The 17,434-nt window shown below is 36.2% G+C and overlaps 1 protein-coding gene across 3 annotated transcripts in view; it reads right to left on the bottom strand.

The window, feature by feature from the left end:
- TENM2 (teneurin transmembrane protein 2) overlaps positions 1-17,434 on the bottom strand; it is an 895,032-nt gene that overhangs the window by 300,589 nt on the left and 577,009 nt on the right. The window lies entirely within an intron of this gene.

Below are 17,434 nucleotides of genomic sequence, written 5' to 3'. Positions count from 1 at the left end.
TCTGACCACATACAGAAGCAAAATGAGTAGAGATGCAATATTACTGGTGAAATGTTGCTTTTAGGATGTACATAAACTCAGTGTCAGTATCATTAGCTATGCAAATAGGCAACACATACAAATCTGTATACGGCACATGCATTAAAAGTTAACCTGAAGTCCGTAAGACTTTTCCATACCTGTTGTACAGTAAGTATTTAAGATCATAGTATGCTATTTTCAGTGTATTATTTATTAATCAGTAATGGAACATGTTATATTCCTCTAAAAAGATCAGTTTGATTATCTTAATGCAGTCTTTTATGATACATTTGGAAAACAGACTTTCAGCTGTTACAAAGCACTTCGTAGATCAAGTTTACTGCAGCAGCATGATGACTTTCACATTCACTGGCAACAAAATCAGGCTCATTCTATTGCAGCCAGACACGAACCAGTGAAACTGCAGTGCAGCAAGGTCAGCAATCTTTTTTCATTGTCTCATAAAAACTCCCCAGTTTTAGGAAGCCAGATTTTAACATAGGTAAGAAAAATAATACTTAATTTTTAACCGCCTTTCTTTTGGACTAAAAAACAAAACAAAACAAAAGCTTTCTAGTGTACAGTTAGTTTACATTAACCTGGATTTTGAAAATGAAGCAATTATGAGGTCCTCTTACATTTGAAAAGCACAAAACGCATTGAAAAATACCACTGAATTTCAAAATAAAAACCAATAGTTTCCAGAGGTAGAAAATAGGACATAAAACCTATTTTTTTTTATATATATATTTACATGAATTTCCTTACAACAACCATTATGACAAGAAGCCTAATAATTAATGTATGGTCACTTCAATTCTCATTTCTTGTTGCCTTTAAGGCTTCATTGGGAAATTATTTTACTTGGTGCATCACAGGTCCAAGTGCTTAATTAATAGGATAATAATTTAATCTTGCACCCAGGAATCACTAGAATCAGCACTGAAGACATGTTCTGTATACCACAGTAATTTACTACTTGGAAGGAGGAAAAAAAAAAACACATCAACAACAACAAAAAACACAAAGCTATCTTGACACAAAGCTATAAAACCAGATGTCTGAAAAACAGAAGTAATACTTCACATGTAAAAGATGTAAGACAACATATTAGCTATTTTGGAGGAGCATAAATGTTTCTGACCTAACCTGACTACACAGAAATCTTGTGAAAGAATTCTGGCTCTCAGTTTTACATTGCTGGCTGTCAGGGTAAATTGTAATTTTAAGGGACAAGTTATACCTTTACCAACAATAAAAACCAGATAGTTTACTAACCTGTCTAAATGCCTCCTTGCCACACATGAAATTAAAGTTTAATGTTGTGTGATTGTAAATCATTTTCAGGTGTTTTAGCTCATGTCTCATTAGCTCAGCTTAACTTTTGATGGCACAGACTTTTGATTTAACAGCAAGGAAGGAAAATAAGAGATTTTCAGGATCTCTTCACTGAAAAATAATACTTCAAGTAAGTGAACCAGAGATATACAAAGTGCAGAGTACAATGACTTGATATAAAAACTTTGGTAACTATCAAAACAATTCATTACAAATTTCATCATTTTGATGTTACTAGGAATTTTCCACCAAATATTACACTGACTACTTCCATATTATATATACATATATTTGTATTTTACTTTCATATTTTATATATATATATATATATGTATTTTAAGTAAAAAGATATGTAGGAAGGTATCAAAATGGAAAGCACAGAATTGATTTAAGAAGCTCCCCTCTTCTGTGGTACATAAAATTAAACAATTTTAGTAGTTTTTAGTTCTACAGTTTCTGCTATATTATTATGCTCTACAATATGCATTTTTTTTGAAGTCTTTAATGTCTTGATTTTCATTTCAAGTTTTACTTTCATTTCTGTTTCAAGAGGAAAAAAACAGAATTAATCCATCAACAGAATGTTGACTGACATTTTATCACATTGCCCTTTAGAAGCTTGTGTATGTTACTGAGTCTGTTATTTTCTCTCTTTCCCTATCTGTGGCCACCTTGGGATATTTGATCCTTACAATTACAAAGAGCGCAGATGAGGATGACAACTGTTCCCCCAAGGAAGCTGAGCCATCATCCCTCTTTTTGATGTGAAACATCTAAAACTAATGTCACAAAAATAAGTTTCCAAGCTTTGTTTCTCCAATAATTATTAAAAAAAAAAAAAAGTTTGCTACCAATGCCCAAAGGAAAGAACTATTTAAATGTTGAGATACTTTTAGTGTCATCTGAAGGGAAGTCTCTATGGGTATTACCCTGCTCTGACACTCACAGGGAGTTAAGCCTAATTGCATTTAGGGTTATCTCTAGCAGCTACACTCAGAATCAAACATCCTCAAGAGGACTATTGTTCTAACTAATCTATTTATTAGGCTATTATTCAGATTCAGCACAGTCTTTTGTAAAAAAATCTCAAAGGGATAGTAAAGGATTTTGCAATCATCAGACGTATACTATGACCTACAACATCCACCCCTGTCAAGTTAGGGAAAAAAAATGGTTTTGTAAGTAAATCTTTAGATCATTAAGTTAATTTTATGCCCTATTATACACGGCACTTCACACCTGGAAGAAGTAAAGCCCCTGTGAATTTACTGTTTTCTTTCCTCTAAAACATAAATCCCCCATGTCCAGAGGTCCACTTGCTCCTACAGCAATTGACTCAAAGAAATCTGCTTTCCACACCTTACTTTCAAAGAGGAATAATGGTTTTCATCTCAGTGTATCTCATCTCAGTTCAAGTTCAAAATCAATATTGACACAGCTAATTTTAAATAATTGCAAAACTTTTTGAAAAACAAGACAACAAATACCGGAACGCCAAAATTGGTCTCCTGCAACATACACAACACCCAGACAAGCCACTCGTCTCTCACACAGCATTCAAAATTTTCTTCTCCTCTCCTTTAACAACCCTCTGCAAAAAACTACTCCTCTGTGTCCACCCACTGGTTCATTTCTAGCACCCCCTTCACTTCCCTCACACCCCAGCCGGCCTCCACTAGGCCAGGCTCACTGACCAGGCCTACCGCGAGCCTCCTTGCGGTGCCATGGAAGCGCTGGTGAAGCCAGGCACTGCCACTTCCCGCTTCCATCGCCTCCCTCTCTCCGTGCCATGCCACCGGCAGCACAGAGGTGCCTGTGCTTGCCAGGGCCCCACAGCAGCACAGCCCCGGCCCCCCAGCACAGCACACACCTCACGGACAGCGTGAGGCTCAGTGCCAAACAGCATGTTTTCAGCCAGGGCCCTTCTGGTTCTCTGCTCCTCTCTTGAGCTGGTGTAACAGTCAGGAAGAACTGTTTCTACCCAGAAACAAGCACGACTCTCTCTTCTTCTTCCCCCCTCATTTATTTTCTCGTTAGGAGTTTTCCCCATCACAGTCCTAGCATGATGGATGCTTCCAATGATGCACTGTTTTCTCCCTTACTAGTCCAGTCAGGCATTCTGGAATTCCATTTTTTAACATTTCCCAGAAGACATCACTAGAAGTTTGGCTTCTTAAACATACCATATGCTCTACCTTTAAGATAGCAACACATTATTTATGACTAATTTTAAATGTATAAAATTTTAATGATAATGTTGTAAATTAATTACTTTTTCTTTCTTTTTAATGATATCTCCTTTTCCCACCTGTAATTCTTAAGTCCCTTCATTGGCATTCATCTTGAAAATTACTGTGGAACTCCAAATACAATCAGAGCCTAAGTGTCCTCCTGTGTTCTGTTTGCATTGCCCCTCTTCCAAATGGCACAATCCAATTTTTATTGGTAATAAACAGTAGAGAGCTGGCTTATTTTTTTTATAAATAGCCCTTTGGAAGCATTAAAAAATTCCTACCAAAACCCTTAATTTTTCAGGCTGCCTCTCTCCCCTGCCCAGTAGTTCCACAGATGAATCGATCCAGTAGGGAACTGGCTCCATTTCTGTCACACTGACGTGGCTGCGGTCCTTTGCCATTGTCCTTCATTTCCTGCCTATGGAGCACTTGTAATGAGCACAAGCTGCTGACCTGTTAATGCCTCAGTACACTTTCATTGCTATTTGCTCAACATTTCTGATCTTTATGTGCTTCAAGGAAGAGGACAAAACCTGTAACAACTAACAAAACACAGTCAGTACTGGGCAGGTTGAAACTCCACATTTTTCTGGAATAAACTTTTTCATTTTTGTTTATGCATCACATTCTTCCCTAACATTTGAGATCAAGCATACTGAACAGACATAAAAGTACTGTACTCTTAACCTACATGCATACTATTTCTGGAGGCAAATAATGATTATGGAGAAATTAGAAGACAGTAATACAAAAGCCATGCACAAAAGTATTGCAATATGAACTGTTCCATAAAATATGAACTAGCCATGCAATTTTTCATTTCTTATATAGTCTTGACAGAATTGCCTGCTATTTTCTCTATTACATTCTATTACACATTTTATATTTGATATTTTGTTTGATCTTTTACAAGAGTTGTGTTGATTTTTCTTTCCCGGGAAGCATATCACCAAACCAATTAAACCTGAAAAAGCTGTATGTGCATACTGTACTACCTGTTCTCCAGACAAAATCTTCTCCAACACAAAGCACCCACAATATATTTTGCCTTTGCAAGTATACTCTTAAATACGTTAACGACAAAAACTCATGCAAGGCTGACAAACACTACAAAGGAAAATGGTCTAATATTGGTTCAAGTTTGTTTGAAAGCATATTATATTCCAGTGAATTAAACACCAAATATACCATAGTCTTCTACAAAAGGTAAGCTTACAAAATTAGTTAGAAGAATATTTGTTTCACGTAGGTATTTATCATGTCCTAAATATTACTAAACATTGCCATTAACAAATCTACTATGCCAGGAGTTGGATTTTCCAAGTGCATTGTCTGTGTCTCCTATACAGGATCAAATAAGCAATTAGCTACACAACAGACAATTGCACAGGACTTAAACTACAAATATTCATTTCCTATGGACTAACAAAAGCACTATGATGCTGTAGTACCCTTAGAGTCATGTGGACATGCATAATTCAGATCAGCATTTAGAAAAGCAAATAGATACGTTGATTTCTCTGTGTGGAAGTAAAGTGTGTCTACACTTAGGAACCTAAAGTATACCAAAACTAAAGGTTGAGTAAAATTAAATGGTTTCTTGTCTTATTTCCAAAGGGAATTAAATAAAGGCCTCTCAAGTCCAAACAAAGACATCTGCACAGGGGGGTTTCAATCAATTTCAAAATACCACTTCAAAATCATGGACTAATTTGACTAATCTTCTCAAATGCCTCTGAACAATCAAGCAACACTTTCTAAATAAAAATAAAAATTTTAAAAATATGTAATTGTCTTTATTAAACATAGTCATTGACTTGCATCAAAAGAAAACCTTTGCAAGTGAAGCTTCAGTTTTTCCTTCCTTATGCTGTTTCCTTCGGATTTTATTTTGCTTTGTTTTAAAGTGAGGGCTGCTTGAACACTGCCACTTTAGGCTGTTGGCAATGAGCTAGTATCTCTGTAAGGGTCAATGAGTCAACTATGAGTCAATATCCCCATAATTTATAAAAAAATAAGCCACAGTTCTCACAGGAATAATTTATTAAAAACTAAGGAACGTTTCAAATAACAAGTAGAATTACTGTAAGGTTGCCTTCCCTTTCTTTAATACCTTTTTCATGCAACAATTTCTCCCAAGTAACATATCACTATTAGTTCAGCCTCTGTTCCAATAAATATATTTTTAGACCAAGGACTTAATCCTGCAAAGACCGTTATCTAAATTATTAGGCTAATGGGGGAGGATTTAATTACTGAAATATAAACACAGCTCCTGGTGAAAGTCTGTACCAATTTTTTTTTTTTTTTTCCAAATCCAGCTATTTCAAAACAAAACAATCACTAAAAAAAAAAAAAAAAAAAGGCCTTCATATAAATATGGTGACAATTATCACATTAATCAAGCTTTACAACAAAAGAGGACAGGTACAAAGTTGAAATTTAAGAGGGGACTGTAGGTATTATGCTACAATCAATCAACAATTCAATCAAAGCACCTACTTCTGTTCTTCATCACATTTGGCACCACACTAAAAATGCCCGAGTACAAACTGTACATAGAAGGCTTTAAAATAATTAAAATGTTTCTCCTCATTGTGGGATACATATTGATATCCTGTACTTTTTCAACTTGAAAGCGTATAGAAAGAACAAGCCAACCAAAATGCTACAGTAAAAATTAGCTGCCAAATACTACTTTTGCTACTTCTTTTGTGAGTAAATGAAGAAAAACAAAGTTAGCTGCTCTTGATAATACTGCACTAGCTTTTAGCCCATGAGCTAATGTCAGAAGAATGGAGTACTGCGACATCTGTGAAATAAAATCTTAAAGAATTCTTAAAACAATGGAAAGAAAATTTTCTAGTAAAAGCATACATTTCTGATGGTGCTATATCATTATAACCACATGTTATGTGTCGGATCCTCCTACCTCTCCAAAACAAACGAAACCAACAAAACATTAATTATGTCAAAAAAACAGTGCAAACCTAGTATGTGGACAGAAGAGGTAAGAGGGACTGAAGTGTCACCATATCAGTCCTCTTGACACACTTTTTTTTTTTCCCCAATGATCTAAGTATTGCATAAGCCCTTAAACATCTTACATGCCTTGAGCATGTCCATTGCTCATTCAAAAATCAAGAAGCTTCCTAAAAATATAAAGAATCCTAAAAAGAACAAAAAAAAGCAAGAACCAATACACTTGAGCTCTGAGGGAGCTGGTGACTGAGACCAGTGTTTTAGCAATAATGCCTTCCAAAACAAAACAAAAGAGCTTACTAAAACAGAAACTAACATATCACTCAGCACCTTACGTTCTCATTATATAGTTATGTTCTTTGTTAAGAATTACACTGTTTGTTTTTAAATTGTTAAGTCAAGTTAGTTGACTTGATGAGCCTCACCCACCTCTTTCTGCAGTGAATTCTATTATACAAAAAATAAAAAAATCTAATTACAGTTTTCAAGTAATGTAGTTGGTAAATTCTAGTTTATCACAATTCATGAAAGTAAAAGGAGACCAACTCATCATTCTACTGCATTATTTGTTTGGGAAAAATCACTAAAGAAGAGAATTTAACCTCAAATTTTATCAATTATCTCTTCAGCCTTTATAATGAGATCAGATAGCTCTGAAATGAATTTATTCTCAGGACCCTTTGAAAAAAAAAAACATAAGTACAACCTGTAGCGAGTGAGATCAATGATCTTTTATCATATCTCCAGCCTAAGGAAGAGCCTAAAACTAGAGTAATGTAAATGTGTAATGAAAATCCTTCGGTGTATTCCCATATTCCCTGTAACTGCCGGATTTTGTGTTTCAGATTTCCTAAATTCTTTATTCAACAGCCCTGGTTGTTTTTTTCTCAGTTCACTCTTGGAACAAATAAATTGCAAAATGTTAGTATTTACAAAGTCCAGACACAGAGTCCAACAACTTGCCTGAACGTTGTATGTATAAATTCAGTTTATATCGGATCTGCATTTACTACTTGAATGTTATGTTGCAGCTCCCATAAGGCAAAAGAGCAGAGAATGATCATTCCTTATTGACACGCTCTATGTCATTCACCACTGCAAAGATTTCAAATGTCACCAACCACTGTTTTTTACGCTAAAGAGTATTAAACTATTAATTTGTCCCTAACAAGGAAGCTGCCATACTTTGGGTATGCCACCCACTCATACCTTCTACAGTTTTACAAAGCCCTTCTTCCTACATAGGGGGAAGAATTGGACATATCATTCGAGGTACAGGCAGCCCCCACCCTTATGCAACGGCAGTAATGACGTTTTCTGTTTTGTTCTTTGAACTTTGTTCATAAACTTTATACCAGTTTCTTTTGTTTGTTGTAAGAAACACTACTGTAATATTGAATGGATGTCCTTTCTTCAGATTGTTTGCTCCAGCACTAACACAGCTTGCCTGAATAACAGACAATTCAGAGTCCATCACATTTCCTCATCAATTATGAATTTCACCTGCTGTTTCCTCTCCCAGTCACTCAGTATCATGAGATTCTTCCTGAAATGTTTCCCTGTCTGTCTTTGTCTTCACTACCCTGGATAACCCCTGGCATATAGAAAACTGTCAGCATGCTCCACATCTTTTTTCTCCAGCTCATTTTTAAAAACAATAACAAAAAAATGCAGTTTGCTGCATGGATGGAAAAACAAAGTGCAGCGGGAGACTGCAGCACACTTATAAAAACAGACCAGTTCAGCTCTTCTGTGCAAAAACTTCTGTTTACCTTACACATCACGGTAGCTGCCTCCCTCTGCATTCAACATATGCTGGTGGTAGATATACTCATCCATTTTATGAAAGACAGAATCTAGCCTTAAGGACTCTGCCCAGTTTCTACAAACCAAACAGTTTATATAAGAGGCAGAAGAACTGCCTGGGTAAGACAGACATACATAAACACATTACAAGCTCATGCTGTGCACTGTTAGAAAGCATTAAGAAAGAATGAGTCAAAAGGGATAACATTTTAGAGTAAATAAACATAGAAAATACTTTCTGCATGTACCAGAAGGGTATTTATGATGTGAAAAAAGACTGCAAAACATTCTATTTAAGTTACAAATACTGATTCATGTGGTGGGTGACCTAGTTTCCTTTTCATTTTCAGTATATTTTTAGTTATTCCCCCTTGATATATGTTTTCATTAAAACCTCAGGAATATGTCCTTTTGAAGTCTGATGGAGATGGAACAGACATAGGCTGCTTTGTAGAGAATACATAGGCAGTTTTGCCCCATGTTCTTTCTCTTAAAGTCATAGTTTGAATAGGAGCTTAGCTGAAGAGCAAATAAGCATCATTTGTTTTCCTCTATCTCATCTTTCCTTCACAGGAATTTAAATGCAAATGTGAGATAGCATGAACACCAACAAATGCATCGGCTGGTACTGCAGTCTACAAAACAAAAGAGGTTACGGTGCTCTCCTGCTCGCTGCTATGGCACTCTGCAGTTGGGAATATCAGGAGTGTTCTGTAGGTCTTATTTTGGCAACCAAATGTATACATATGTACCTAGAAAATCACCCCAACATTTATACAGAATCACTGTCATGAATTTCCATAACCTTGTGGAATGACAAACAGCATTTTATGTAGACAATTAAAGAGATGATGTTGATTTGGAATAGGAAAGACAACCCATTTAGGAATAGAGTCCTCTGAGTGCCTCCATTTGTGCAGAAGATGCATTAGAAGGGTTGGTTCACTTTTGGAGAATTCTGAGCTTCATTTGCAGAAATGAGCAACTTCAAATTGTTCTCAGACCAGAAAAATAAGCCACTAAAATGCAGTCCACTGCTGTGCTTTTATTTTTTTAGTATTAAACATAACTTAAAAAAAAAAAAAAAAAAAAAAAAAGTGTATGGATTCTACAAGTTCAGAACAATTAGTAGCTGCTTTTTTTTTTAACCCCTTCTCTACAACTGAATTAAATTACATTATATTTTGTACAATAAATATGCACCAAATACTGTGTAATGTCCTAGCTTCAAATGAAGGCTCAATTAGAGTAATGATCTTGATAATTATATTAGGACAGCCTAGGCTTCCCTACAGCTCTCTGTTTTTCAAATTTAAAAGAAGTCATGTGCATGTTGACAGCTCTGTGTGCTCATAGGGGCTGTTCCTACTTTATCCTGTCTACTTTTCACGTGCTCCATGAAATCAATTTTAAGCTGCAGTTTTCAAGTATTTTGTCAATCACAGTTTATCAAATGCATTCTGCTAAGGCAGCTGTCAGGACAAGATTCAGCAATGACAAGCTGTCTTAGCTCCTGTTCTTTCTATCCTCAAGTCACCAACTCTTATTTTTATCTCCGAGAAGGAGAAATACTCTGATCAGCAAAGGCTCTACCTGTTCACTAAGCAGTCAGTTGAGTTGCTGTGTTGGCAAGGCTTCTGATCAACAGAACTAGGAGTATCAATAAATTCTCAGCAGGCCATTTGTGCCTACTTTTTCCTTATCATAAGTGCTATTCTGAAAATACTACTGGCACTCTGCACATAGAAGTGATTGAGTAAAAAGATACAGTGCAGGCTGTCAATTTATCCTGAAATAGCCTCCAGTGGATAGATAAAAGCCATCTAAACCATAGCAGAAAACAGCGCTATTACACAGAATCGCTAAATTCCTCACAAAACATTCCCAACAAAACTCTGGCCTCTGTTACACATGCACACCCCAAATGCTGACGCTACTATTTGGGTACATAGTAAAAGATCGGTGCATACTAAAAACTTTTCTCAGAAATTTTGGCATTAAGAACTTCAAAGCAGCTTACCCTGTACAAACACTGTAAATAATATTTGTGAAATATCATTTCACAAGGCCATAATTGGAATTATGCCAAATTTACCTTTTAGCATTAATCGTGTTATCAACTATACCACCCAAAAGAACGCTCACTTACAATGACAAGTCATGACAGGATTGGTAAAGAAGTATAAATCTACCCATTTATTTTTTCACAGTTATTATCATGGAAATGCCACACGACAGTACACAGACAGCCTATCTCCAAATATTTTAGTTGATCAAAAAGAGTGCTATTTGATCCTATATGTGGCCTGCTACAGGACAGGAGACCTGAAAAGCAGTTCCAGTGTTAATCTGAATCAACTTCTGCTTTAAAGGGACCAGAATGAAGAAAATTCCAGTCTAGGTTGCACAGGAAGCAAGAAAACAAGCAAGTAGTCACCTGAATTTTAGAAGTGCAGAATACTTTCTGTACCAGTTGAGGTTAACAGAAAACACTTGAGAACAGACCTTAAATGAACTTCTGACAAAGTTTTCAACTGTTATTCATCATATTTATGTCATATAAAAAGGAACAAAGTGGAGAAAAATCCTTAGGATACAAACAGGAGACATCAGGCTACCTTAAAACACTGTCTCCTTGCCAACCCTAGCAGGAGAGAAGGTTAGAAAGCAAACCAGAGGCAACAGCAAAGGTGCAGGAAAAGTCAGAGAGAGGATCACAGCATACAAACACATCGATAAGCACCTGGGAATAGCTGGCCTCATGTTGTTTCATAACACTGTAGGCTGCTTTTCTGACAGACCAAACTGAAATCAGAAGTACACAAAGGAGTGCTGCATCTTAGCAACACTCCCCAGCTCCCTCTTAAGGCAGCTTTCTTCCTGTTAGGATCCTTAAGGTCCCAGGTAAAGGAAACCATAAAGAGATAATTCTGTTTCATTTATGCCCTATAACTTCAACCAGCTTGTAAAAAAATATTACTTGAAAAACAGCAGGTGGACATGAGCTTTCTGCTATTTTCAAAGGCAAATGCAGGCACTTCACTGGGCCATGTCATTGCATTAACGATTTGAAACTTGTGAACTCAATGCAAACAATGCTCAGAGTTCATAATGCAACAGGTTATTCCCAGAAGTTTCAAATCTAGGGGAAAATGATGGTGGCTGGCCTTACTGAAAAATGTGGATGATCACTGCAATCAAATAGGACCAACCTTTGCACATCTGATCGACTCAAAGAAACTATTAGAATTTCAATTTGAGTGACTAGGAGGGCTTGTAGAATATAAAGGACATCAAAATAAAAGCAACAACAAAAAAACAAGTACATGAAAAAGAAAAGTTTTGCATTTTTCAACTTTATAGAAAAGAACCAGATGCTTCTAAGTTTTCTCTTTTATTAGCCTAGCAATAACATTCTCCCCTTTGTGTACTTTTGTTGGTGGTGGTGGAGGTTTGTTTGTTTTTAGTACACAAAAGTGTTTTTCACTAGAATAAGCTGCTAAATATCTGTTATAGGCAGAAGGATGTATATTCAACCAGCTATTTCATGGAGCTGTCTCTTCTTCTATCAGTGGGATTACTATATACTCTAAATGAGTAGACACAGAACATAGCTCTCAGTCCTTGGTCTTTGCAGAAATTTAACATTGCCTTTATGAACTCTGGCATCATATTATAAAAAATCTTAGCACGGTTTTTGATATTGTTTTGTTTAGTACATTACAGATTCACAAGTCTATTTCAACATGCATTGTTTTGAATACTAAGCCAAAGTTACTTCATTCTTCTTTTCATCAGTTTTTGTCTAACATACCCATTTAGAAAATAAAATTGTGAATGCAATCCAAATTCATTATATTATCAGTGTCCGTGTTCATATCAGGCCAATTTATAGGAGACAGCAAGCTTGGTAGGATATCAGGAGATGCACAATTAGACATTATTAACCCAGAAGAAAATCTATTCCCAGGTAGCTAATGGTAAAAGGGAAAATTAGAAAGATAACAAACACTGACCTAAAAGACATCAAAGAATATGTAGTTGCTCTTTCTGGTAATAATACTTGTGAAGATTATAACGACAAGGAACTCCGCTGAATTTTCTTACCATGGTTCTGACAGCACAAAAATACAACTACAGTCAAATCACTGAGAGCATAGAAGAAATCCAACATCGTATTTCACTTAAATTCTCATTTTCAGGACACCTATATTAGCTTTAGGTTGGGCAGCGGAGGGAATAGTTAAGAAAAAAAGTCAGAATATTACTCCCATTCTAGAGTCTGCTGCACAGGCTTTGGGGGTTTAGGGACAGTCAGAAAAGTTAAGCTGAATAAGCCACAAGAGTATTTTTTGTCTCTGCAATTGTTTTATTCTAATTTTTTGACTTTAAACCAGATAGAGCTCATCCAAACCAGAGAACCTATTTCTTATAAAACCAAACATTCTTATGAATTTGTTTAAGATTCAAACAATTTCCTTAGAGCACACACAGTTACTTTTATAAATGAGAAACTGAGGCACACTGCCCATCCCCACAACATAAGACAGCTTAACGTATCTAAATCTAACATTAGAAGGGGTACTTCTGAACTCAATTGTCTGCTAAAAAGCTTGTAGAAGAAAGCTAACAAAATATTGAAGTACACAAGGTAGAGTGTGGAGAAAGTAGTAAGACCCAATACTCCACAAAAGAACTTTTACCTCTCTAGTAGCCTAGGTAGGCACTAAACAAACAAGGTCCCAATATTTGAAACCAATGTGTGATCAGAGCTACACCAATGGGAACAAAGACACTGACTGTTAAGAAGTCATCCCAGTGATGATGTGAATGTCTGCCATAAGCTTGGCTAGTCACTGAAAATGCAAAGATTTCACCCTTCTACCAGTCAAGTGTCACTGAGACTTTGGTATCATTGTGAGACTCCTGAAAGTGAGCAGTGTAGGTTCCATCGCTAACTCGGTATTGTGGCTACTACAGCTGCCATTCTGGACACCAGCAAAAGTGTGAAAGAGCAAGAGAAGCATTTTGTAATACCTCCTAAGCTATAACCCTTTCCCCCTCAACAATTTTCCCTTATAACATATGCAATATTCCTTAAAAGAAAACAACAAATTGGATATATGGTCTGAGATAAGATGAAATTCAATAAAAACAAATCCTAGATTAGAAAGCAGGGCAGAAAAGATCTAATGCACAGTTACGTTAAGGAAAGTAATGTCAGGTATGTGTACTTACGGAACAGATAAAGGCATAAAGGTAAAACCAGAAATTAAACATTAAGTAACACTGCAAGGAGAGTAGTGCTGGAAGTATTAGCAAATGCTTGTGTGCAACACACCAAAAATAAAAAGGTTTCAGCTGAAGAATAAATATGTATATCAAATTTGAAGTATGGCAATGCAGATAATTTGAAAGATACAGAAGAAAGTGACATGAATATTAAAATGTTTAGATTTTATTAAGGTGTCTGGAGAAGCTGACTAAATTAGAAAAAAATGTTATTTTATTGATTAATCACTCAACACATCCATTAACAGTAGAAGAAAAAAATGACTAATTTTTTGCAAGACAGATTGGTATCGAATGATCCAAAATATTTTCTAACAAGACAACTATTAACAAGTGAAACAGACTATGAAGAAATTTGTAGTATGTGTCACCGAATGCTTCCCAAGACTAGGTCAGAGAAATATCCAAAGGAAGGCACACTTGGTTGGAGGAGGATCAGTCTCAAAATAAATAATTAAGCACAAATATAGCCATTGATGCCATAAGGTGTAAATACAAATCTAAATCCCAAGGTTTCCTACTTACTAAACATGTTCTTGCTCAGCTTAGTGACTCTTGAAACCTTCTAATCACCAAACTTTTCTTTGTTCACCGCACAAGGAATTTAGCACTTCACTCATGGTTGCAAATCCTGCTCCCTACACAAGCAATAAACAGCACTCAGCACAAAAAGTGCACACAAGTTGTAGATCAGAGCCAGCAAGACTTTTCCAACTCTGTTTCTAGGACTGAATGTAAATGATTTAGTTTTGTGTGTTTTTAAGTGCAACAGTTTAATTCTTTAGACATGACAGTGACTGACAGAAGTTCAGCAAATCCTTCAAAGCCTCAATAACTTTCCCTGTTCTCCTTTTTCACACCATATATGAATCAAATTTACCAAATGAATTTATATGTTCATGCAAAAACCATACCTCAGGTTCAAAGCTAGTTTGCCTCAGAATAAATTTCGAAAAAAAAGAAACTACATTGTTGTTATACCGTCCATATTCCATGCTGGCATACAATAAAGCAATCAACTCAAAACCTGCAGGAGAAGTTGGAGTAAGAGTTAGTGTACCTGAAAAGGCACCTAAGTAGGTGAGAGAACAAATATGTGCCACAACTGGTTACAGTTCTTTAGATTTTAACTAGTCTTTCACAACTGGAAGCCTTTTTGTTTTTCCTCAGCTGCTTTAGCATTAGTCTGCTAGCATTTCACCACAAGCATTTGCAACTATTTAAGCTTCCACACATCAGATCTCTCCTTCAGTAACACGATAGACCCTAAATATTCATCTGGTATATAGAGACCATTAGGAAAACAGCTCCTCTAACACCTCCACTTCACAAAAGACACAAGGTGAAACAGCAGCGTCTACAGCAGCATCTAGCTGAAACAGCCTTTTCAGAAACAAAGATACCAAGCTTATCTTTGTGACCTTTCCTTTTACAAGCTGACACTGACAAAACCCTTTTAAGCTTTACATACTGGTCAACATCTCCAGCACACATTAAAGAAAACAATAGTTATGGGTTTTGTTTACCTAATTGAGACACTTTAACCATGCCCTCACTCCAGACAAGGACAGCCAACACCTGACAGCAGCCGTGTCCTCTGCAGGCAGTGGGAGAAAAAGGCACAGCAGAGACTTGTTGGGAGGGAGATCTGTCTGCCTCACTGAAACGGGTGAGCTCATGACACAGCAGCCTTCCTCTAGCAAGCCTTCAGAGGTCTATCTGCCACTCTCTACTAACTCGGTAAGGAAATCAAGTGCTTCAGCTACAAAATTAGCACTCCCTTGTCATCACCGGAATCCTGCGTAAAAACAACCTTGCTGAAAAATGTTCTGGACTGACTGGATAACTTAAATTGACGCAACAAAGAGGGTAAATATCACATGTAAATGCTACTAAACATGAGCAACCCTTGGGTGCACAAAGGCAAGAGCTGCTCAACCCAGGCGACAAGTCTGCAGGAGAACTGCAGGCCTACATCTCTGCGCCCACACATTCTAGAGCCAGCTTCCACTGGTTTTCACCAAATTTCTCTTGATTTGATCCTGGATTCTGCACGTCCAAGGAAGGCCACTCATTGCACACAGACTCAAGTCAGATTCCACAACACATCACCAAATTAGAGTAAGGAGTGCGTAAGGGGCCACAGCATTTGAAATTCATACCCTCAAATCCTACCTACTTAAATGGAGAAATGGAACCTTCTTAGTAATGAAATAGCACACTGACATTTTGAGCAAGTAATTGTGACAACTTATACACTGGATTTGCCATACACCCCATTGCAGAGAGAACACAACTACAATTCTGGTATATAAATAACAGCAACTAATAGTAATGGAACATTTGTGAGCTAGAGTACCTGTGTTTAGGTACTGATTCAATGCAATAATAAATATTATTGTATCACATCTATTTCTTTAGACAAATTATTTAGACTACCTAATTTTATTTGAAGACAAAAATTTTAGTATAATTTTTTAAAACTTAAATTGTGTTTTTTTGCAGGCCATCTATAGATGTCTATATCTATAGACATCCATCTATATCCATCTATAGATGTCTGTATCTATAGATATATAGATATAGATATAGATGTCTACATCTATAGATAGAGTCTATATCTATAAATGCAAGATTAATCGATATAAGTGGGAAATTCAGGACAGCACCTATATTGCATGCCGCAAATACAGTATGTAAATATTGCTGCAGTCTCCCTTACATGAAATTATGGTATAGAGGAAAATCGTCTCAACAGAACTGTGAGATACTGACTTAATTTACCTTGAAATATTAGAAGTTGTGAATTTTCTGCTTGTTTCCAGCTTTCTAAGAATCATCTTAACAGTAAATATGCTAATATAACTACATCAGTTCACCAAATGCATTTCTATGCTACAATGTTCTTCACAGAACCTTGTGGTTAATAACCACCGCATATACTATGTTTATTCATTTTAAAATTTTAAATATCTTTGCTTAGAAAGGGGAGGAGGAGAAGAAGAATGAGTGTTTTGTCATTCAATGTCACTGAGTCTACCAATGACGCAAGTGGGAAATGGTAAAATAGGGATGCTATAAATTAGTATTTTCATTTTTGTTTGGTTCATCTAGAACAGGTAGATATATTAAAAACAGTGTGATTAAAAGGATACTTAGGAATGGTTATTCAGAGATGCATAATCAAAATGGATTACATCTGTCCTACAGCAGAATCATTTTTCCTTTTTACAATCACCTTTAAAATCTAACTAGCCTGAAGATTCTGCTGAACTGCAAGAACTAAAGCTAAAGATGATTTTAATGTTACAGTGAATCTGTTCATTTCTGGTCCTTCCTTTTAATCATCACACAATTACAATCTACAACCCTTCTTGCCTCCCCACCATGCAATTCTAATTTGTGCCAACCGCATCCACAAAGCAGAGGATGAAAGGGAGCTGTATCTATAGCTATAGCAGCATACCTTTCACTTACAGTGCCATACTTTAGTATTTGAAGATGAAATCAGTTGTTTTTCTACATTAGAATTATTCATCTCTCACATCTCCACAGTGCTACCTTGGAATTGAGTTGTAAAACAAAATAAATAGGTCTATTATCATACCATTAAACTTACTGAGCATTTTTCATATCCTATTATTTCTCTGTAATTCTCCCGTATAGGCCCAACCCCCCCAACATTTATACTTCTCCCCTCCTCTCCTTTTTTGGTGTGTGTTAGACCATCATTGTCCTCAATTAAATGCAGATATCAACTC

The sequence above is a fragment of the Aythya fuligula genome, chromosome 14 (assembly GCF_009819795.1).
Source record: "Aythya fuligula isolate bAytFul2 chromosome 14, bAytFul2.pri, whole genome shotgun sequence".
Classification (NCBI taxonomy): Eukaryota; Metazoa; Chordata; class Aves; order Anseriformes; family Anatidae; genus Aythya; species Aythya fuligula.
Note: the sequence above shows the minus strand (reverse complement) of the source record. Positions and strands in the feature narration are given on the sequence as shown.